Here is a 24,445-nt window from a genome sequence, read left to right as displayed (position 1 = left end):
GACTTACTTTTTAATTAAAGTGGTCAAACAAATCTGGTAAGCAGTTTGGACTTGTATCTTCACAAGTGGTGTATTGCTGTTTTCTTGGTGGAGGGAGTCGCAAGCCCTTTGGATCTGCTGCTATACCACAATTATCATATTTGTTTCGACACTTGGATCATCTAGGATTTTTCCAGGTAGAGACACGCATATTGGCACTTTATTATGTGATTGGTTATTCACTAGCCCTTATTGTATTTTATATTTTTACATTATGCTTTTTTTATGGTAATTAGATCTCTGTTCTAATATTTTGTATCAATGTTATTTTGGTAGTGATATAGTTTGATTAATAGTTCACGTTTAGATTATTCCTGAGCGCCCCTAAATTACTGCTATTACAGATACAAGTAGTACAGGAACCTTTTCTGAAGTCGGAGCGATTTCAGTAGTGTGCATTAAGATGGCTCTCATTCACTTACATTGATTTTTACATGTAGCGCGACTTGAGGTGACTAGGGCCGACCTGAAGTCGGATCTGAGTCGCCCCTGTGTGAACCGGCTCTGAAGTAGGCAGGACTGACGAACAGGATATCATCAACAGCTGAGTAACTGTGAAGAGATAGGAGCTGCAATTAGCCAACAGCTGAGCAGCCAGCTCAGAGAAGGAAGGGCTGAGCCCAGCCCTGACACCTCTCCTCCATTTGTGGCCCCTGTGTTGTGGCTTATTGCCCACTCTACAACTCCTGGACAGAAAAAGTCCCATGCTGTTTCTCCAGTACACTTCATTGCTTTTAACCAGAAAAAGAACGTGACGTTTCAATTTTTTTTACAGTTGCTATTTCGTTGTATATCCTATGAAGTGTCATTCACCCCTGAAAAGGCAAACTTTGTTTCATGAAACGCGTTGGCTATTAGGATACCAACTGGTTATCGTGATATGTAAACATGGTATTATGTAATCCTTTACTATGCCCTGTTATGTTTCATGGAATTGTATTCATAGTTTTAACTTTTGTAGGTGAATACAAATTAGATTTTTTTTTTATACAGTTATTGATTTGCTGGTGTTGGGTGCAGCTTTTCAAAAGTTCCATGGACAATTTCTTTGGTTGAGAGATCTAAAAGTTTCATAGTTACATAGTTGGTAAGGTTGAATAAACACAAAAAGTCCATCCAGTTCTACTTGGATTTTTTTTTCTTCAAGTTGTTGACATGCACCACTTTTTGGGGGAGGCAGTGCCACATTTTAATTGCTCAAACAGTAAGGAACCCTTTCTGCAATCTAAGGTTAAACCCCTGTTCTAACCAGAACGCATGAATGTGTGTGTGTGTGGGTGTGTCAGAAATATAACAACGTAAGAATTACTCCAAGAACTGATTAGCTCGTTCTGTGGCCCCGTTAGACTGTGGGTGATATGCAGAGGAGAAAGCAAGCTGAATTCCCAACTGTGCACAAAAGGCTCGCCAGAACCGGATCACAAACTCACTACCCCTGTCCGAGACAATCCCCTTGGGTAGCCCATGAAAGCGAAAGATCTCCCGAGCAAAAATGGAAGCCAGTTCCTTAGAAATGGACAACCTCTTAAGTGGAATACAAGGACAAAACTTTGAGAACCGGTCAACCACCATAAGGATAACTGTGTTGCCCTGTGAGTAGGGTAATTCCACAATTAAATCCATAGACAGGTGGGTCAAGGGCCTCTCTCCATTGGGTATGGGTTGTAAGAGGCACACTGGAAGGTGTCGTGGAGTCTTATGGGCTGTACAAACTATTGGATTTTCCAATAACAAATGTTTGATGTGAGCTTGTTGTCGGAAAGTCCGACCATGTGTATGCTCCACAGAACATTTGTTGTCGGAATTTCCGCCAACAAATGTTTGAGAATAGGTTCTCAAATTTTCCGACAACAAAACTTGTCAAATTCTGAGCGTGTATACACAATTCCAATGCAAAATTGGAAAGTCAAAAGTCCGCTCATGCTCGGAATCAAGCAGAAAAGCCACACTGGCTATTGAACTTAATTTTTCTCGGCTCAACGTACGTGTTGTATGTCACCACGTTCTTGATGTTCAGAATTTCCGACAACATTTGTGTGACTGTGTGTATGCCAAACAAGTTTGAGCCAACATCCTTTGTAAAAAAAAATCCACAGTTTTGTTGTCAGAAAATCCTATCTTGTGTACATAGCCTTACTCTGAGCACACACGGAACAGGCAGCTACGAAGACAGTTACATGAGCACATAGACTAGCCCACCAGAATTGTTGGGAAATGGCCCAAAAGAGTTGATTCTTCCCAGGGTGGCTAGCAGCCTTGGGAGAATGGTAAGTCTGGAGCACGGCAGTATGGAGACTCTCTGGAACAAAGCAGCGGTCACAGGGTTTCTCAGGAGGAGCATGGACCTGAGCAGCACGAATTTTGTCACCCAAAGTAGGAGTGAGACTGGTGCCATAGTCATGGAACCATAGCCAGGATACGATCAAGAGGAATCGCAGGAACCGTAACCGACAGGAAAATTGTCGTGACAAAGCATCAGCCCTTACTTTCTTAGTACCGGGTAAGAATGAGACAATGTGATTGAAACTTGACAAGAAAAGAGCCCATTGCGCCCCTTCTGCATTAGCCTCAGATAAGAATGTGAGATTGTTATGGTCAGTAAGAATGAGAACCGACACTGTGGTACCTTCGAGGAGATGTCTTCATTCTTTCAGGGCTGAAATGATCGCCAAGAGCTCTCTGTCACCAATCTCATAATTGCCCTCCGCAGGTGACAATTTCATGACAAAATAGCCACAAGGATGCATAGCGCTCTCAGAGGTAGGACGTTGAGACAGAAGGGCACAACACCAGTCTCAGAAGCATCTACCTCAAGGATAAAAGGTAATGTAGGATCAGGACGTGCCAACACAGGAGCAGAAACAAAGGCAGCCTTGAGACTCTCAAAGGCCTTAACCTCCTTGGCAGTATTCCCGAGTCTGGCTCGGGGTGGATTTTCAGCACCATAAGTGGTAACTCCGAGCCACACATTGGGGATCGCATCGCAGGGTCCAGGTACAGCTCACTTACCTTGTCCCCAGGATCCTGCAATGTCCTCCCCACTCTGTGTGCAAGCTGTCCTCCACTCGATTAATCACAGAGCTGAGCTCTGTTCCTTTTCGAGCGTTGCAACACACAGGGACAGAGAACGGTGCCAAATTCAAAAAGTAAAAAACACAATACATATACAGAGCACTGTAATCTTACAGATTACATTACTGTATCAAATAATTTCACATCCCTTTTGTCCCCAGTGGTGTGTCCAGTGCTCTGCATGCAGTTTTATTTTATATATACTGTTCTTTCTGCATGGAAACTTGAGATTGTCTATAGCAACCAAAAAGTGTCCCTTTCCATCAAAAGTGGTTTAAGACCAGTTAGAAAACAGCCATAATAAATTAGAATCACTTGCAGTATTGAGCGATAGTGATTTGTGGGGAAATCCATCATAAAACACTGAAAGTAATGACAGCGACAATTCTGCAACTGAGCAAATTTAGTTTTTTTGTTTTGATTACATTATTAAATATTTTTTTTTATTATTATTTGTTATAATTATTTATAGTTATTTATTATATTATAATTTATGATTTTGTGTTTCAAACTTTATCATACCCGGGATGTCTAGTAGACTCTTTTTTGGACAGATTTAAGTGTGTTATTACTTAAGAATTGCAGGCCTACAATATAAAATTTCAAATTTCCATGCAAAATAATTGTACCGATTTCAGCATCAGAGATCTGACATAATCATAACGCCAGGGAGGTTAACGGACTTCTGAGACAAACTCTGTGGGTTACTGTCCTTTCTGGTCATATCAGTCAGGGGCTTGACCAGAGACGAGAAGTTAGGAATAATCTCCCGATAATTCTTGGCAAAGCCCAGGAAACGCTGCAGAGGATGTAAACCCACGGGTTGGGGCCACTGTAGGACTGCTGAAAGTTTCTTTGGGCCCATTGAAAAAACAGCAGTGGAAATGACATAGACCAGGAATTTAACCTGTTCATGATGGAACTCACACGTCTCCAATTTACAATAGAGATTGTTCTCTCTTATGCCCCATACACACGATCAGAAATTCGGGCAGCAAAATAACGATGAGAGGTTTTAGTCGGAAAATGCAAACGTGTGTATGCTCCATCGCATGTTTGCTGGCCGAATTTCGGCCAGCAAAAGATTGAGAGCATGTTCTCAATTTTTCGGTCAGAAAAAGTTCCTATCTGAAAATGCGTTTGTGTGTATGCAATTATGACCCGCAAAAACTCACGCATGCTCAGATTCAGCTACGAGATGGAAGTGATCGGTCTGGTAAAACTACCGTTCATAATTAACATAGCACATTCGTCACGCTGAATTGTTTTAATAGTTTAATGCAGCGCATTCTCTTCTTCTTTACAATGCTAGAAGAAAGAAGTTGTTTTGCTGCTCACATTCACACAAACTTCTTTCTTCATTATTTCTCCTGATCTCATGAATAATCTTTTTTTGTTTTTAAAGCCAGATCTCCATAATAATATTTGGATTTTTTTTTGTGTTATTTTTTTTTTTTAAATCAAGAACTCCTTTTTTTTGGAATTTTTTTAAATTATTTTCTCGTTCAAGTTTTTATTTTATGTTAAAATAAATTACATGTACAGAATATAAGACAAATTATGTGATACCAGAAATAAAAAGTAGACATATTGAAGTACGGATGATACAAAGCAAAGAAGAATTTCAAGATATTCTCGTGGGAATGACAATAAATGGCCTTATATATTTTAGAATTTGAAAACATTCTTATAGCTGAGTTTTAAACATTTTAATCCCAAGAAAATATAAATATGTCTAAAAGAAAATATACGATTTTAAAGTTTTGACCATAACTTCTAAAGTATGTTTATAGTAAGTATTATATAGTAAGGGAAGAACATAAAAGGTATATAGGAGGGGAAGGGGAGGGAATAATTCTCTGGAGGAGATTTTATGTATCAGCTAATGTTGTAATTCTATAAAAAATCTTAATCACCATAACAATAAAACTCGGTTGTCAATATTATCTGACGTATAATATTTAATCCAAGGTTACCGTATTATATCAAACTTTGTCATCTGGTTTTTATCTATAGCGTCCATTTTAGCATAGATGAAAGATTGATTCATTCTACGTTTGGTTTCTGCAATATTCACCACATCTGTTTTCCACGCATTGGCTATAGTCTGCTTTGCGGCTATCAGGAGTGTAAGAACTAATTTGAATTGTTTCTGATTCAGAAAGGCTGGTTTTAAATTAAGGAGAGCTATAATTGGGTCTGGAAAAATTGGCCGATCAAAAAATTTTGTAATTATCAGAAAGATCTTTTTCCAAAATGATTGTACAATTGAGCAATGCCACCAGGTATGTATATAGGTACCTTTTTCTGGACAGCCACGAAAGCAGAGGCCAGTGTTGTCTGTTGAGAATTTGGCGATTCTCGCAGGAACCAAATACCAGCGTGTGAGAACTTTATATGATGATTCAGACGCCAATATATTTATAGAGGAAGATTTTATGAAAGACCATATGTTGGACCAAGAATCGATCGTACAATCCAAATCTTTTTCCCACTTGGCCACATATTTAGGTATAACAGTATTAGAATTAGATATCAATTGTGTATACAATGATGTAATACGACCTTTAGCATGTGGTTCCTTGAGACAAAATCTTTTAAATTGAGAAATATTATGTAAGTTTACATTTAAATTGAGAAGAGGAGTATAAAAAAATTTGATTTGGAGATATCTGAATATTTCTGATTGTGGAAGCTTATATAATTCACATAGATCTGTAAAAGATTTTATTGATGTAGTTGAAGTTAAATTATATAGACAAGTGATACCAGCCTTAGACCAAGCTTTAAAGGTTTTGGGATATTTCCAGGCTGGGTAAAAAGTCGGATTCTTGTGGAAAGATAATAGCGGATTTTGTGGAGATTGCAGACCATGTGAATTTCTATACCTATCCCATATAGATAGAGAGTGCTTAGAAATGGGGTTATTTATAGACTTACAATCCGCAGGTTGTAACCATAATATATATAATATATATAAGAGGATCACAGTCTACAGCTTCAATGAGGACCCATAAAGGAATCTCTGTAGAAGAGTGATATTTTGTTAATTGAGATAATTGAGCTGCCTTATAATATATGTTAAAGTCTGGAAATCCCAAACCACCCAAAGCTTTGGGGAGAACAAGTGTTTTTTTGTGAAGTGTGGGTTTTATTTTCCCCCAAGTAAATTTCGTTACTTTTTGTTGAATCAGCCTAAGAAAATATGCAGGAATATGAATCGGGAGAGTTCTGAATAAATATAAAAATTTCGGAAGAACAGACATTTTTATGATATTGATTTTCCCAAACCATGATATCGGCATTGATGACCAATTAGATAACGACCTTGTAATATTTTTTAATAGAGCTGGGTAATTAGCTGCAAATAAATCGGAGGGGTTAGGAGTAAACTGCACACCCAGATATGGGAGGCTATGATCTACCCACTTAAAGGGTAGTGAATTTTGTAAAGATTGTTTATCTTTCTCGACAAGTGAAATGTTTAATGCTGAAGATTTTTGAATATTGACCTTAAAGCCCGAAATAAATGAGAATTCTTGTAGTACAACCATAAGATTTGGGGCCGAAACATGTGGAGAAGATAGAAAAGGGAGAATATCGTCTGCGAATAAACAGAGCTTATGATAAAAGCCACCCATTTCAATACCTGGTATAGTGGGTTCATCCTAATTCTTTGTGCTAAAGGTTCAATGAGTAAAGCAAATAATAATGGCGAAAGTGGACATCCTTGACGAGTCCCCCTCAGTATATTAAACTCGTCCGATTTGTACCCTGCATATCTGATATAAGCTTTGGGATCTTGATACAAATTAGAGATCCATTGTAAAAAATGAGGGCCGAATCCCCATTTGGAAAGGGTATATGACCATATATGACCATGATACTGTGTCAAAAGCTTTCATAATATCTAAAGAAAGAAAACAAGTGGGAATACGTATTTTTTTAGCGGCATGTGACAGGAGTGTTGCACGTCTAATATACCTGCTTGACGTAATGGAATGAAGCCCACTTGATCACGATGTATAAGATTGCCTATAATAGTATTTAATCTGTTAGCTACAATTTTGGCTAAAATTTTTATGTCCAAAATTTTGTAACGAAATAGGGAGATAATTAGACCATATTGAATCGTCTGTGTGAGGTTTAGGGAGCATACAGATAATTGCAGTTAGGGTTTCTCTTCTAAAAGAATGACCTTCCAAAAGGGAATTAAAAGTGTTTGTCAAGACTGGAGATAGGGTGTCTGCAAACGTTTTGTAATACAGCGCAGAAAAACCATCAGGACTTGGCCTTTTATTTAGTTTCAGATTTTTGATAACTTCAGATACCTCTATAATTGACTAGACATGTGCATTCGTTTTCGTCCGAATGCATTTTCGTCCGAATTTCAGCTATTTTCGTTTTCGTTTTGACAAACGATAACGAAAGCACAAAATCCGAAAAACGAAAGATCCGACATAAATAAATGCTTTATTTTCGTTTTCATTGTTACAACAGTTCGATATAGAATAGGAGATTCGACATGACTCTGACAACAATCTGTGTCTATAGAACCTGTGTTCGAATGTGCCTAACCTTACCTCTATTAGTCCAAGATTATATAGAGAAAATATTCGACAGAGAAAAAAGATTTGACAGAGAGAAAAGATTCTGCAAGATACTGTCCTAAAAAGTGTTTGGGGACCCGGGTCCTGCCCCAGGGGACATGGATCAATGCAAAAAAAAGTTTTAAAAACTGCCGTTTTTTCGGGAGCAGTGATTTTAATAATGATTAAAGTGAAACAATAAAAGTCTAATATTCCTTTAAATTTCGTAGGGGGGGGGTTGTCTATAGTATGCCTGTGAAGGGGCGCATGTTTCCCGTGCTTAGAACTGTCCCTGCACAAAGTGTCATTTATGCAGGAAAAAAAGTCCTTTAAAATCACTCGCAGCTATTATGAATTGTCGGCTCCCGTAATACAGAGAACACTCATTGAAAGTCATTGATAAAAAAAAAAATAAAAAAAATTTAAAAAAAAAGCGTGGAGGTCCCCCAAATTCAATTACCAGGCCCTTCAGGTCTGGTATGGATATTAAGGGGAACCCTGCCTCAAATTTAAGAAAAAATTTGACGTGGGGTTCCCCCTAAATATCCATAACCAGACCCTTCAGGTCTGGTATGGATATTAAGGGGAACCCCGCGTCAAATTAAAAAAAAAATTGACGTGGGGTTCCCCCTAAAAATCCATACCAGACCCTTTATCCGAGCACGCAACCTGGCAGGCCGCAGGAAAAGAGGGGGGGACGAGAGAGCGGCCCCCCTCCCTCCTGAACCGTACCAGGCCACATGCCCTCAACATTGGGAGGATGCTTTGGGGGTCTGTGACCCCTCAAAGCACCTTGTCCCCATGTTGATGAGGACAAGGGCCTCATCCCCACAACCCTGGCCGGTGGTTGTGGAGGTCTGCGGGCGGGGGGCTTATCAGAATCTGGAAGCCCCCTTTAACAAGGGGACCCCCAGATCCCGGCCCCCCCCTGTTTGAAATGGTAAGGGGGTACAAAAGTACCCCTACCATTTCACAAAGAAAGTGTAAAAAATGGTTAAATAAAACAAACACACTTTTGAAAAATTCCTTTATTAAAAATAAAAAAATAAAAAAAAGATTCCAGCGGCGGTAATCCACTCTTGCTATCCAGCGACGGACGGTCATCTCTCCAGCGATGTCTCATCTCATCCAGCGCAGCGAATCCATCCTTCTTCTGTCTCCGTGTAGGAGACACTGCAGGCATTCCGGCGGCTGACGTTTCTTATATACGGAGGGCGGGGCCACCCGTCACCTGACCCCGCCCCCCTCTGACGCAAGGGGAAACCAGGGGTTCCCTGTGACGTATGGGTGACCCCGCACCCCTCTGATGTAACACAGGCAGGTTTCCGTTACATCAGAGGGGGGCGGGGTCACCTATACGTCACGGGGAACCCCGGGTTTCCCCTTGCGACAGAGGGGGGCGGGGTCAGGTGACGGGTGGCCCCGCCCTCCGTATATAAGAAACGTCAGCCGCCGGAATCCTTGCAGTGTCTCCTCCACGGAGACAGAAGAAGGATGGATCGCTGCGCTGGATGAGATGAGACATCGCTGGAGAGATGATCGTCCGTCGCTGGATAGCAAGAGTGGATTACCGCCGCTGGAATCTTTTTTTATTTTTAATAAAGGAATTTTTCAAAAGTGTGTTTGTTTTATTTAACCATTTTTTACACTTTCTTTGTGAAATGGTAGGGGTACTTTTGTACCCCCTTACCATTTCAAACAGGGGGGGGGGCGGGATCTGGGGGTCCCCTTGTTAAAGGGGGCTTCCAGATTCTGATAAGCCCCCCGCCCACAGACCTCCACAACCACCGGCCAGGGATGTGGGGATGAGGCCCTTGTCCTCATCAACATGGGGACAAGGTGCTTTGAGGGGTCACAGACCCCCAAAGCATCCTCCCAATGTTGAGGGCATGTGGCCTGGTACGGTTCAGGAGGGAGGGGGGGCCGCTCTCTCGTCCCCCCCTCTTTTCCTGCGGCCTGCCAGGTTGCGTGCTCGGATAAAGGGTCTGGTATGGATTTTTAGGGGGAACCCAACGTCAATTTTTTTTAAATTTGACGCGGGGTTCCCCTTAATATCCATACCAGACCTGAAGGGTCTGGTTATGGATATTTAGGGGGAACCCCACGTCAAATTTTTTCTTAAATTTGAGGCAGGGTTCCCCTTAATATCCATACCAGACCTGAAGGGCCTGGTAATTGAATTTGGGGGACCCCCACGCTTTTTTTTTTTTATTTATTTATTTATTTTTTTATCAATGACTTTCAATGAGTGTTCTCTGTATTACGGGAGCCGACAATTCATAATAGCTGCGAGTGATTTTAAAGGACTTTTTTTCCTGCCTAAATGACACTTTGTGCAGGGACAGTTCTAAGCACGGGAAACATGCGCCCCTTTACAGGCATACTATAGACAACCCCCCCCTACGAAATTTAAAGGAATATTACACTTTTATTGTTTCACTTTAATCATTATTAAAATCACTGCTCCCGAAAAAACGGCCGTTTTTAAAACTTTTTTTTGCATTGATCCATGTCCCCTGGGGCAGGACCCAGGTCCCCAAACACTTTTTAGGACAGTAACTTGCATATTAGCCTTTAAAATGAGCACTTTAGATTTTGAACGTTGGAGTCCCATAGACTTTAATAGGGTTCTAAAGTATGCTATATACTAGCTCCGTCGAATCTTCTTTATACATTCGACAGACACCATAAGCCTTCAAAGACAGATTCGACCGTGATTCATGTGGATTTTCGGACGAATGCAATTTTTGAACGAAAAACGAAATAAATAAAAACAAATTTCGGGAGTAACTAAATAAATTAAGTTTTCAAACGAAAACGAAATTCCGAAATGAAATATTTTACTCTGCACATGTCTATAATTGACACTGGTTCCTCCATCATTTCCATTTGTGTTTTAGATAGTGTCGGTAGAGATATATGAGAGAGAAAAAATCATTCGCTCTAGAAGGGTCCAACTCATTATTAGAAGAGTATAAATTTTTTAATTGCATTTTGAATTTTTGTAATATTTTTAAAGGATTATTTGTGTATACTCCCCTAGAAATTTTCAGACGTATCGGTTTCATTGGGTTCTGGCAGGATTTTAATGCCCTTGCTAATAGTGTGTGAGGTTTATTCGCATTGATATAGAAATTGTGTTGTGATCTCTTGATGGTTTTATCCGCTGCTTCAGTATGGAATAGATCAAATTCCAATTTAGCTTTGTCAAGATTTGTTTTAGATAAAGAAGGGTTATTTTGGAATGCTGTGTGACATTTATTGAAATTTGTTTCTAAAGTCTGACAAAGGATTTTCCGCTCTCTGTTGAACATGTTTGCGTGCTGTAGACATATGCCACGGAGAACAGGTTTGTGTGCTTCCCATAATGTAGTCGGAGAGACGTCAGGCGTGGAGTTATATTTTATATAATCTTTGAGCGCAATTTTAATATTATTTTTATGAGCTGGATTTTTGAGTAGGAAATCTCTTAATATCCATGTTGGATCTTTTTTTTTTTTTTGGAATTATAGAGGCAACAGTAATGTAAAGCGAGCGCACTATGATCGGACCATGGGATGGGAATCATTTTTGTAGATATTATTTCTGGAATTAGCCCTATGGACATAAGTATATGGTCTATCCTAGAGAATGAGCGATGAGGGAATGAGTAATGTGTGTATTGTCTCTTGGTTGGATTCAATTCTCTCCAAGTTTCTACTAGGATATGTTTTGTAATTAGTTTTGATAAGAGTTGTTTGTCTGCTGTATGTGACTGTGGGATTGGTGATTTATCCAAAAATGGAAATATGGTCTGATTAGAATCTCCACATAGAATTGTAGTACCTATTTCGTGGTGTTCTATAGTTTGAAATAAATGAGAAAGAAAAAAATAGGATTTTTGTTAGGAGCGTAGTATGATGTAATGGTGATAGCGGTATTAAGTAGGTGTCCTTTAAGAATCAAGTAACAACCTTCTGGATCCTTGATTTCCTTCATTAGTGAAAATGGTGTATTGCGATGGAAAGCTATAAGAACGCCTCGTTTTTTAGAGGAGGCCGAAGCTGTGTATACTTGGGGGTAGTCTTTGCTGAAAAATTTGGGAGTGGATTGTGAAGCAAAATGAGTCTCTTGGAGGCAAACTATATGTGCTTTTTTGGATGAAAATGTGCGGAAGGCTTTAGTGCGTTTGTGTGGAACGTTTAGTACCTGAGTATTTAATGATATGATGTTTAATGGGGCCATGGAGTTGGGAAAAGTAAATATATGTTGGTGTTTATGTTAAAACGTGTCATATAAGAAATTTTTTGTCTCCAGAGTATAGGGGTGGAGGGAGGGAGGGGAAAGGAGATAATGACTGAAAAAGAAAATACAATTAATATACAATATTGAAATATATCTTAACCACTTTCAGACCGGACCATTTTGCTGGTAAATGACCAGAGGTCTTTTTACACTTTGGCACTGCGCTGCTTTAACTGGTAATTGCGCGGTCATGCAATGTTGTACCCAAACAAAATTTGCGTCCTTTTCTTCCCACAAATAGAGCTTTCTTTTGATGGTATTTGATTGCCTCTGCGATTTTTATTTTTTGCGATATAAACGTAAAAAGACCGCAAATTTTGAAAAAAAATGATATTTTCTACTTTTTGTTATTAGAAAAATCCAATAAACTCAATTTTAGTCATACATTTAGGCCAAAATGTATTCAGCCACATGTCTTTGGTAAAAAAAAAGTCAATAATTGTATATTTATTGGTTTGCGCAAAAGTTGTCACATCTACAAACTAAGGTACGTTTTCTGGAATTTACGCAGCTTTTAGTTTACGACTGCCTATCTCATTTCTTGAGGTGCTAAAATGGCAGGGCAGTACAAAACCCCCCCAAATGACCCCATTTTGGAAAGTAGACCCCCTAAGGAAATTGATAAGAGGCATGTTGAGCCCATTGAATATTTTATTTTTTTGCCTCAAGCGATTGAATAATGACAAAAAAAAAATTTTTTTTTTTTTTACACAAAGTTGTCACTAAATGATATATTGCTCACACATGCTATGGGCGTATGTGAAATGACACCCCAAAATAAATTCTGCTGCTTCTCCTGAGTACGGGGATACCACATATGTGGGACTTTTTGGGAGCCTAGCCGCGTACGGGGCCCCGAAAACCAAGCACCGCCTTCAGGCTTTCTAAGGGCGTAAATTTTTGAGTTCACTTCTCACTACCTATTACAGTTTTGAAGGCCATAAAATGCCAAGATGGCACAAAACCCCCACAAATGACCCCATTTTAGAAAGTAGACACCCCAAGCTATTTGCTGAGAGGCATGTTGAGTTCATGGAATATTTTATATTTTGCCACAAGTTGCGGGAAAATTACAAACTTTTTTTTTTTTTTTTTCACAAAGTTGTCACTAAATGATATATTGCTCACACATGCCATGGGCATATGTGAAATGACACCCCAAAATAAATTCTGCTGCTTCTCCTGAGTACGGGGATACCACATATGTGGGACTTTTTGGGAGCCTAGCCGCGTACGGGGCCCCGAAAACCAAGCACCGCCTTCAGGCTTTCTAAGGGCGTAAATTTTTGAGTTCACTTCTCACTACCTATTACAGTTTTGAAGGCCATAAAATGCCATGATGGCACAAAACCCCCACAAATGACCCCATTTTAGAAAGTAGACACCCCAAGCTATTTGCTGAGAGGCATGTTGAGTCCATGGAATATTTTATATTTTGCCACAAGTTGCGGGAAAATTACAAACTTTTTTTTTTTTTTCACAAAGTTGTCACTAAATGATATATTGCTCACGCATGCCATGGGCATATGTGAAATGACACCCCAAAATAAATTCTGCTGCTTCTCCTGAGTACGGGGATACCACATATGTGGGACTTTTTGGGAGCCTAGCCGCGTACGGGGCCCCGAAAACCAAGCACCGCCTTCAGGCTTTCTAATGCCCCGTACACACGAGAGGGATTAAGTCTGACAGACCTCCAAAGGAGTTCTGCCAGAGTTCCGACGGAGTTCTGGCGGATTTTTCGACCGAACGGACTTGACCACACACCATCACACCAAACTCCGACGGAGTCGAACGTGATGACGTACGACTGGATTCGACGTAGGAAGTTCATAGACAGTAGCCAATAGCTGCCCTAGCGTCGGTATTAGTCCGTCGGAGTAGCACACACACGAGCGAATTTTTCGAAGGGGACCGGGTCCGGCGGAGTTCCGACGGGAAAATTTAAAGCATGCTTCATTTCTAAAGTCCGTCAGACTTTGGCGAATCAAAAGTCCGTTGCAGCCCACACACGATCAGATAGTCTGACGGACTCGGTCCGTCGGAGTTTGGATGTCGAAAAGTCCGCTCGTGTGTACGGGGCATAAGGGCGTTACAGTTTCGAAGGCCATAAAATGCCAAGATGGCACAAACCCCCCCCAAATGACCCCATTTTGGAAAGTAGACACCCCTAAATTTAGGGGTACACTAGTGAGACTAGGTAATAAATGGCGGGTGCCCTGAAACTATAAAAAAATAACTAACCAACCAGCGTCACCTGTAACAGTTATATGGTGATCACTGGTGAAAGGGTTAACTAGGGGGCAATCAGGGGGCTTTATGCGGTAGTATATGGGGGTCCCTGGCGCTATAAAAAGCTGCGGCGAACCTAAATACCTACCTGCCTAACTAGCGTCACCTGTGACACTAATACAGCGATCAGAAAAACGATCGCTTATTAGGCTGGGTTCACACTGGAGCGATGCGGGAACGCCACGAATGCGCGGCGGGTTCCCGCATCGCATGCCTCCCGGCGGCAGTTCACACTGCCCTATGCGAACTGCTGGGAGTGTCAGTGAAATGTTACTGACACCCCCAGATCAGTTCGCATATCGCAGTGCGATCTGCAAACTCGGATCGCATGGTGTGAACACCCATGCGATCCGATTCTGCTGCGGGCCAAAAAAAGGGTCCCGTGCGAATTTGCGGCGGGTGCGGCGGGTGCGGCGAATGGCTGAACTCGAATCGCACAGAGATCGGATGTGATTTGCACTGCAGTGCGGTGCGAATCACATCCGTTCTCAAACCGCTGCAATGTGAACCCAGCCTTAGTGACACTGGCGACGGGGGGTGATCACGGGGTTAAACCTTTATTGGGGGGGTTAGGGGGGTACCTTAGAACTAAAGGGGGCTAACCCTAACTGCCCTAACAGTTATTAGTCACAAATGACACCCGCCGGGTGATCAGGGGGTTAAACCTTTATTAGGTAATAAATGGCGGGTGCCCTGAAACTATAAAAAAATAACTAACCAACCAGCGTCACCTGTAACAGTTATATGGTGATCACAGGTGAAAGGGTTAACTAGGGGGCAATCAGGGGGCTTTATGCGGTAGTATATGGGGGTCCCTGGCGCTATAAAAAGCTGCGGCGAACCTAAATACCTACCTGCCTAACTAGCGTCACCTGTGACACTAATACGGCGATCAGAAAAATGATCGCTTATTAGGCTGGGTTCACACTGGAGCGATGCGGAAACGCAGCGAATCCGCGGCGGGTTCCCGCATCGCATGCCTCCCGGCGGCAGTTCACACTGCCCTATGCGAACTGCTGGGAGTGTCAGTGAAATGTTACTGACACCCCCAGATCAGTTCGCATATCGCAGTGCGATCTGCAAACTCGGATCGCATGGTGTGAACACCCATGCGATCCGATTCTGCTGCGGGCCAAAAAAAGGGTCCCGTGCGAATTTGCGGCGGGTGCGGCGGGTGTGGCGGGTGCGGCGAATGGCTGAACTCGAATCGCACAGAGATCGGATGTGATTTGCACTGCAGTGCGGTGCGAATCACATTCGTTCTCATAAACCGCTGCAATGTGAACCCAGCCTTAGTGACACTGGCGACGGGGGGTGATCACGGGGTTAAACCTTTATTGGGGGGGTTAGGGGGGTACATTAGAACTAAAGGGGGATAACTCTAACTGCCCTAACAGTTATTACAGTCACAAATGACACCAATGCAAAAAAAAAAAAAAAATGACATTGGTGTCACTGTGACTGGGGGGCAGGGGTAATTGGGGGGGTGATCGGGGGGTAAAGGGGGGGTGTGAGTGTGCCTGGCATGTTCTACTGTGTGTGTAGAGTGTTGGTGCAACTCACCGATCCGCTCTCCTCCGTGTCGGAACGAAAAATACCGACACGGAGGAGAGAATACATCACTTCCTCTCCTGTGTTTACATTACAGGAGAGGAAGTGATGTCACGGGGGATTTCCATTCGTCGAGAGCGATCGCGAGGGGGTGGCCATGAATGAATGGCCGCCCCCTCATCCCGGATCGCTCTCGAAGGAATGCCGACCGCCGCAGGCACCGGGGGGGGGCCCGATCGGGCCCCCCACCCGCGGGCAGGCAGGGACTTATATATACGCCCATATGCCTGCCCGTGCCATTCTGCCGACGTATATCGTCGTGCGGCGGTCGGTAAGTGGTTAACATATCTATGTTCTTAATGTGTCTGTTGGGAGGAGAAAAACTCTCCCTCCAAGGGTACATGAGCCACTGTCAACTGCCCGGTGTACACCTAGCTGCTGAAGGTAGCAAGAGAGGATGCAAGGAACTTCCCTGCAAAACACCAAGAGCCAATCATATAATTAAAATTTTCAAGCAAAAAATAAAAATGTAAGATTAAGGCAACCTCAGAGACAAAGAGAAGAAGAGAAGAGAGAGAAAAAAACAGTTATAATAAAAGGTGCCTAAATTATTAGAAACATTTCTTAAATAAGATTATGATAAAAATATGGATTGGAAGTCAGAGAAAAAACTCGGCAGTAGCCATTCTGTTGAAAAGGCAAGATAGTAGCCTCAGTACAGGTGTTTATCAGTCCATAGTGTCAGCCAGATCTGGATCCGGAGGTGGACATTGTATGTGACTTCTTTTCTGTGGATTGTAGTCTTCTTCTCTTCTGGAAGCAGAGGAGGGATTATCAGCATATGAAGATGATTTTTGGCGAGTGTCCGCAGCATCTCTTGATGTGTTTATCATCCCTTGTTTCTGTAAAGTAGTTTGCAGGTCCTTAGCTGTTCGGCACATATATTTGCGACTTTGGAAAGTAAAATGCACTGAGAAAGGAAAGCCCCATTGGTAGATTATGTCATTTCGCTGTAATATTTGCAGTAGTGGTTTCAGGGTACTTCTTTTGTTGATTGTAATTTGTGAGAGGTCTGTGAATAATTGATATTTATGACCCTGGAAAATTAGGGGATCTTTATTTCTAGCTGTATTTAGCAGTAGTTCCTTAGTGTGGTAGAAATGCAATTTTGCGATAATGTCACGGGGAGGACCATCTGTTTTCTTTGGTGCTAGGGCTCTATGAACCAGGTCCATTTCAAGACGCTCTAGTGGGATAGCTGGTTGTAATTCTTCAAAAAGTGCAGTAATAGCACCGTTTAAATCAGTCACAGATTCGGGTATTCCTCTAATACGTATATTGGAGCGTCTTGCACGATTTTCGAAATCCTCCAATTCTCCTCTTTAAGAAAATCAATTTCTGAGGCAATGTTCGATGTATAATTTTCCAGATCGTCTGCTCTAATTTTCAGTGCTGATGTACGCTGACCAAGCTCTCTAATTTCTTTAGTTTTATGGTGATGGTATCTGCAGTGGATTTTAGTGATTTTTGAAGCAGATTTTCTATTTGTTTCAGCGTTACAGGAGGGGATAAGTCTTTTTGTGTGGAAAGTTCTAAATTCTCCAGAACTGACATATTTTTCTCAGGTATTTGGTTAGAGAGACTATGTGCCTTTAATGAGAGAACATCTTTATGTAAAGCAGCAGAAGGGGCTGTCTGTTTGTTCTCCTCACTGTGTCTCCCCTCAGAGGTGGAGGGTTTCAGTGCCATACTGCTGTATGTGTGAGGTGGCGCTTTCTTGTTAATTTTCTGCCTCATGAGTCTCCTCTGATCCCCCCCCAAATGTTACCTATGTAAGGTAGGGATATTTATCTACCGTTTGGTATGATATATGTGCGGAGGGTCAAGTTACCTGCGCCGTTATATGGCTCCGTTGTCCTGCTGAGAATGGAGCGCTAAGCCAGCATTACCTCTCGGCTCGGCTCCGCCTTCTCCCCTCTTTGAAATTATTTTCTAGTCATCTCCATATTTATTTAGTTTTTGTGTTTTTTACCTGTCTACTCACAAACAAACTGTCCTTTTTGAAGAAAAACACATAGGAATGTATTTTCCAAAAAAAAAAAAAATCTCCATTTATTCTGGCTGATAATAAAATAAAAGAAGGCAGCGCTGGAGAAATTGTTGGGATTTGCGACGCCTTTCTACCCCAGCGCACACATCAACGATTTGGAAAATAAAATTGGTAGCCTGAGAAGTCCATATAATGGGGAGCAAAAGCTGGTCTAGGACTCCCAAAGATCATGAACAGCAGCAGATGACATACAGTATATGTCCCCAGGCTACAACAGCCTGCGTCTTCTGTTAGACCAGACTGAACCCAGGCCATCACTTTCTTGTCTTCCTTGCAGCCTTCACTGCAGCCTTCCTTGGAGGCTGTGGTTCTGGAGGTGGACTTGTGGCAGGAGGAGGAGAAAAATGGGGCAGCATACATAAGTGCATGTTATCACTTATTTGGCCATTCAATCCCTTCTAATTTCTCACACCTGAGGCGTTGGCCCTCCTCCATTTGCTGCAATTTAGCAGCTACATAGCAGCCATAGGCCTCTTCAGCATCGGGGGGACTTTTCAGGGCCGCATTAGCGTTTCTTAATGAGTCCCAGTGCTGCCTCCTGCACGTTACTCCCCTTCCTGGCCCGTTTTGTTGGAAGGCGGAGGGGAGTTACCTGGGATTGGGTGAGGCTACAGGGCCCTGCCACCTCCTGGCTGCCACTTACCCTTGCCGCCTCCTGGCTGCCACTTACCCTCGCCTCCTCCTGTCTGCCACATTCCAGAGCATCGTCCTGGCTGAGGTCTTCCTGTGTATGAAAAAGAGACATACTTTTAGTTTTTGGTTCATCAATCACACCAAAATTTCAGCTCATGACTGTTGCAAATTAGATGTTAATAAATAGAAAAAAGACTATCATTCTGACCCCAGCATTTTTCATTCTTGTCACACTCATTTTTGGCCCCTATTGTCAATTGAGATGTCAAACATTTTTTGTTAAATCATTAATTTGTTAGCAAGAATAACATCTAGTTAACAACAAATGGCCAATAAATATGTTAAAAAATACTATACCTGGCTCCAGCTGAGCTCCTCAACTTCTTCCAGGATGGAAGGCCCAGGTTGTTCCTCAGAAGCCTCAGCTGGGGTTGAGGGAAGGGTGGATGGAAGTGTAGAAAATGATTCCCTGGCTTCCATCAACCGCATCCTGCTGTAGTACCACAGACTGGTTACATACACATCCTCTGCCGCAGCTCCTGATCTCATGGAAGCCTGGACCTTATTAAGGTCCTCCCTATATGTGCTTCTCAAGCTACCAATTTTCCTATCCACAAACTCAATGTCTGCGTCGGGGACCTGCGTCTTCACATAATGCAGCAGTTTCTCCAGCGATGCCTTCCTAGCTGGTTTATTTTGATATAAGGGGTTTTTAACCTCCCACACATTTTGCATATCCCTGTACTGTATTTGTCTATGAAGTGGCCCATGAATTCAGGGTCTTTGATTTGTTTCATATTTGCTGCAAGACAAAAACACTAATATCAAGCTAAACTCTCCTAATCTTATCCCAATATAGGCCTCAATCTAGAATCAGTAAAGGCCACTGATGTACCAAAGTTAAGATGTTACCTTTGTTAGAACATTCATCCTTCCTCAGCACACCGAACATACGTACGACACACACGTCTTAACTTTATATACACTGAGCATGCATGAAACTCCGCCCCATCTCTTTCGTCGCAGTGGGAGAGGAACATGGCAGAGTCACAGCAGGTTGTCACTACTACTAGTAGTAACGAGGAGGAAAGCCCGGAGGCCAAAACTTCCCGATCCAGGAGGAGGTTTAAGGCCTCCAATATGTCCTTTAAAGAGATGGTGGAGATGGTGCACATATTGAAGAGGGCCGACTATGATGGAAAGAATGGGCCGTACCCAAACCCCAATCTGCAAAAGACCAAAATCATGATGAAAGTGGTGAAGAGTCTGCAGCAGAAATTTGGGATATGACGTTCCAAGGAGCAATTAAGAAAACACTGGTCAGACCTAAAATTAAGGGAGCAGGATCAGTACAGAAGGATAAAGAAAGTGCTTCAAAAAAGTACTTGTGTGTTCCTATTAAGATTATTAGCTTGCATGCTGCTCCATGTGCTTTTCTTTACTGTTGCACAGTCTAAAATAGCTACTTTCATGTTCGTGGGCACAGTAATCGTTCGTAGGAAACATAATTAGTTTGCCAACTAAATACGATGTTTCAAGCCGATACAGGGTTAACTACATTTGGTCATGCTAATTTTTATTAAAAATGTTTAGGACATTGTTGTCTAGATGGCTTTGAAACTAGAATGAATTGCAAACTTGATTCAGCATATTGTAAGGAAAGGACACTCAGCAGCTGTTTACACATCTAGAGCATTAGTGTGGGACACCAGAGCAAATTTTTAGGGTGAACCACACAGGTGCTCCAGTGGATACTTGAGGTGTCTCCATGTGTGTAATTTGTCCAAAAAGGTAAGTATTCCAGCTTGGTTAAAAGGGAATTAATCATGTCTTCAACTTGGAACTCTGCCCACACAGACAATTGTAGACCACTTCCGAGCAATGTTTCACATTCATATTTCTGGACACAAATATCTGTGTGCCTTTTGTTTCATTCTCATAGGGGAGAAAAGACTTGCTCCATCGGAGGACAACAGGAACCCCCCACCTCCTCAAGAAGGGGAGCAGAGTAGTGTGGTACCTCAGGATGTAGAAGAAGGAGAGGTCGAAGAAGTGCTGGAATTTGGCACAGTACACAGCGGCACATCCAGGAAATCATGTCTTGTAATCGGGATTTGGTCCTTATCAAAGAAAAAAACCAAGGAGATTGAACATAGACTGAAGAACATGATTGATGTACTAGAGAGAATATAAATCCTAAAAAGATTCACGGTTTTTATTTATTTTTTTGCTAAAAATGTTATCTAAAGTTTTACTACAGTTTAAAAGCCAAATTTGGAAGATGCACACAGTGTGTCAACATGTGATATCTGCCATAAGGGGAGTTCAATGTATGCGTTTTGTGGGTGCAACCCCTTCCTGCCAACTCTAGTAGGTGAGAGGAAGTGGTTGCAGCCCCAAAACATATCCATTGATCCCCCATGATGAGAGATAGCACATGTTCACATTAGGTATGGGATAAGAAAGGAAATCCCCATTTTGATTCACAATTTGTGTGCATCATCTAAATTTGGCTTTTACAGTGGTGACTTCACCTCATCTGATGAAGGCAAGATCAAGACCTTTTTCACACTATAAAATGTCTGATATTGCCTTCTTTTTTGCAATGTTGAACTTTGTAAGTTACAGAGTTGTGTATGTTATGTTTGGAAACATGCCTGTTTCTGTATTTATTTAAAAAGTTCAAGGTAAAACTTTGAAAAAAAAAAAAAAAAAGAGGTGTTTTATAAAACGCACAGGTGAATGTGCACGGAGTAAAAGGCTTTCTACTCAACAATGTGTGGCTTCTTCTTTCAATGCTCAATAATACTTTTTGTATTTGTTGGTGTTTACAGTGACAATGGGTGTTATTTAAATAATGTGAAAACCACTTGGCACTACAAGTGCACTAGCAGAACCTACCAGACAGATAAAATAAACACAAGCAGTAAATCCAAATCAAGATTTTATCAAGATATGGCACACATCATGGGCGCTTTGGGGGGGCAAGCCAGGAGGGACTGCTTCCAGGGCTGTCAGCGTCAAGCCCAACTGAGTCTATATAATTTGGAGCATTTCTTTTTAAAAAGTTGTGCAGGATGCAGCAGCATAAAACAATGTGGTTCAGTTTGCACTCCGGCAGGTTGATTGCCGTTAGAAATAGGCGTAACCGGCTGGCTAGTATCCCAAAGGTATTCTCCACAACTGTTCAGGGCTCTGGCCAGCCGGTAATTAAAAACCCTTTTCTCCGGGGTGAGGGTCCTCATCATGTGATTGCCCAGACCAAATGCTTCATCAGCAATAAAAACAAATGGAAGTCCTTCTACGTTCTCTTCCACAGGTGGCAATCCCAAGCCACCACTCTGGAGACATACATAGAACTCGGGCTGGGCAAAGACTCCACCATCCGACATTCAGCCATTCTACCCCACATCCACATATAGAAACTCATATGTCACCGACACCACCGCCATCAACAAGATACTATGAAACCCCTTATAGTTAAAATAGTATGACCCCAAATGGGGTGGTGGAACGATGTGGACGTGCTTCCCATCTATTGCCCCTCTGCAGTTGTGAAAGTCCCAATGATGGGCAAAGTGGGATGCCACAGTCTGCCATGCCTGTGGCGTTGAAGGAAACTGTGGCGTCAACACCTACTGGGCACTTAAACACCCCTCCTGCCCAGACCAATTTTCAGCTTTCGGTGCTCTCACACTTTGAATGATAATTACTCAGTCATGCAACAGTGTACCCAAATGAATTTTTTGTCCTTTTTTCCCACAAATAGAGCTTTCTTTTGGTGGTATTTGATCACGTCTGGGTTTTTTATTTTTTGCACTATAAATGAAAAAAAGTCTGAAAATGTTGAGAAAAAAACACATTTTTCTTTGTTTCTGTGATAAAATTATGCAAATTATTAATTTTTCTTCATAAATTTTGGGCACAATTTATACTGCTACATATATTTGGTAAAAATAACCCAAATTAGTGGATATTATTTAGTCTTTGTGAAAGGTAGAGAGTCCACAAGCTGTGGTGCGAATCATAAAAAATGTATCACATCTGATGTACTGGTGGCCTATCTCATTTCTTGCGACCTGAACAAGCCAGGAAAGTACAAAACCCCCCCAAATGACCCCTTTTTGGAAAGTAGACATTCCAAGGTATTTAGTAAGAGGCATAGTGAGGTTTTTGGTGTTGTCATTTTTTCCCACAATTCTTTGCAAAATGAAGATTTTTTTGTTTTTTTAATTTTTTCACACAAAATTGTCATTGTAATAGGTTATTTCTCTCACATGGCATGTGTATACCACAAATGACACCCCAAAATAAATTCTGCTACTCCTCGTGAGTATTACGATACCACATGTGTGGGACTTTTTCACAGCCTGGCCACTTAGAGAGACCCAACATGCAGGGAGCGCCACCACGTGTTCTAGGAGCATAAATTACACATCTAATTTGTTTACAACCTATTACACTTTTGAAGGCCCTGGAGCACTAGGACAATGACACGTGACACTGACGTGGCACTGATGGCAGATGGCACTGATAGCACCTGACACTGACGACAAATGGCACTAATACGTGGCACTGATGACACGTGACGATGTGGCACTGATGACAGATGGCACTAATACATGGCACTGATGACAGATGGCACTAATATGTGGCACTGATGACACCTGACACTGACGACAGATGGCACCAATATGTGGCACTGATGACACGTGACGATGTGGCACTGATGACAGATGGCACTAATATGTGGCACTGACAGATGGCACTAATATGTGGCACTGATGACACCTGACACTGATGACAGATGGCACCAATACGTGGCACTGATGACACATGGCACCAATATGTGGCACTGATGACATGTGACACTGACAGGTGGTACTGATGACACGTGACACTGACAGGTGGCACTAGGGACAGGTGGCACTGGGGACACGTGGCACTAGGGACAGGTGGCATTGATAGGTGGCACTGGGGACACATGGCACTGGGGACAGATGGCATTGATAGGTGGCACTGGGGACAGTTCGCACTAGGGACAGATGGCACTGATAGGTGGCACTGGGGACAGATGGGCATGTGTGTGTGTGTGTGTTTTACTGTGTGTGTGTGTTTTAATCAGTGAGTGTGTGTGTGTGTGTGTGTGTGTACTCACTGATGCTGCAGCACAGAAGCTCTCCCTCCTTACACGCTGTCTCTGTGTGAGGAGGGGAGCCGGCGATGAGAATGTTTACATATGAGATCACCTTTCATTGGACAGGCCGATCGAGTGCTAAATGCCCACTGTGATTGGCCATTTAGCACGATCTGTGATTGGCTGTGTCCGAGGGACATGGCCAACACAGAACTTCCCGGCAGATAGCATCTGCTCTGTAGCCGTCTTTTGGCTATAGAGCGGGCGCGAAGTGGTTAAGTGACTAGGCTAGGTGTTGTAGCAGAGCGTCCCAGAGAGAGCCAGGAAAAGTCCCGTTCAGGGTTTATACCTCTCCCAGGCTCCTCTCGTACACATTCAGAAATCTCTGATCCATGATCCAGTTTGGGTCTTGGTCCTCTTCCCAAGGCTAATTTAAGCTCACCTGAGCTCACCTCACCAGAGAGCCTTTGCTCTCTGCCTGGAGCATGCAGACAATGTTGGTCTGTGAAGAGAAAAAGGTTGGTAAAAGCTGTTAGGCAGTTTATGTAGAGACTGACCGGCGGTAGGCTTGTTCAGCCTGGTAGTTAGAGGCTGCATATTGTATAGTTAGAGCCGATACACGGCTAGAATTTGTGTTTTGCTATTTTTGTCCTTTATTTGTTTTCTGGAACACTGTAAAGCACCTGTATTTGGACTTGTATATAACACAAATAAACATAGCACTGTTTGTCACTACAT

This window comes from Lithobates pipiens, unplaced genomic scaffold, assembly GCF_037356315.1.
Source record: "Lithobates pipiens isolate NorthernLeopardFrog02 unplaced genomic scaffold, aLitPip1_a1.2 Scaffold_18, whole genome shotgun sequence".
NCBI classification, from domain to species: Eukaryota; Metazoa; Chordata; class Amphibia; order Anura; family Ranidae; genus Lithobates; species Lithobates pipiens.
Note: the sequence above shows the minus strand (reverse complement) of the source record.